Below are 735 nucleotides of genomic sequence, written 5' to 3'. Positions count from 1 at the left end.
TTACATCACTCATTGCATAAATATTTTTATTGATAGCTACATTACAAAGACATGGATTACTTGTTTCCAAACTTTTGCCACACATGGTCAATTAGATCAAGTTTAAGCTGACCATGTTCATCGAAATTTCTAATCCGATGAGTCATCTGAATAAAAGAGCTCAGTTCTTTCGCATGAGTACGAGAGACTGTGACTCTTTCTCCCATTGCCTCAAAAGTGCAGCTTTGCCGACCAGTTTGTCGCTCCTCTTCAACTATCATATTGTGCATTATGACACAAGCTTTAATGACATTAGTGATTTCTTTACGTTTCCATCCTTTAGCGGGTCCACGAACAATGGCAAAACGGGATTGCAGAACTCCAAAGGCTCGTTCCACATCTTTCCTAGCCCCCTCTTGCTTCTTGGCAAAAGTTTTATGCTTTCTGCTAGTTGGAGCTGGTATGCTCTTCACAAATGTTGCCCACCGTGGATAGATACCATCTGCAAGGTAATACCCCATTGTGTACTGATGGCCATTGATGCTATAATTCATTGGAGGAGTTTGGCCTTCGGCTAGCTTTGTAAAAATAGGAGAACGTTGAAGAACATTTATATCATTCAGAGACCCTGGTAAACCAAAATAAGCATGCCAAATCCAAAGATCTTGTGAAGCAACTGCTTCCAAGATCATAGTGGGCTCGCTCACATGGCCTTTAAACATGCCATGCCATTTTTGGGGGCAATTTTTCCACCCC

Source organism: Triticum dicoccoides, chromosome 1A (genome assembly GCF_002162155.2).
Source record: "Triticum dicoccoides isolate Atlit2015 ecotype Zavitan chromosome 1A, WEW_v2.0, whole genome shotgun sequence".
NCBI classification, from domain to species: Eukaryota; Viridiplantae; Streptophyta; class Magnoliopsida; order Poales; family Poaceae; genus Triticum; species Triticum dicoccoides.
Note: the sequence above shows the minus strand (reverse complement) of the source record.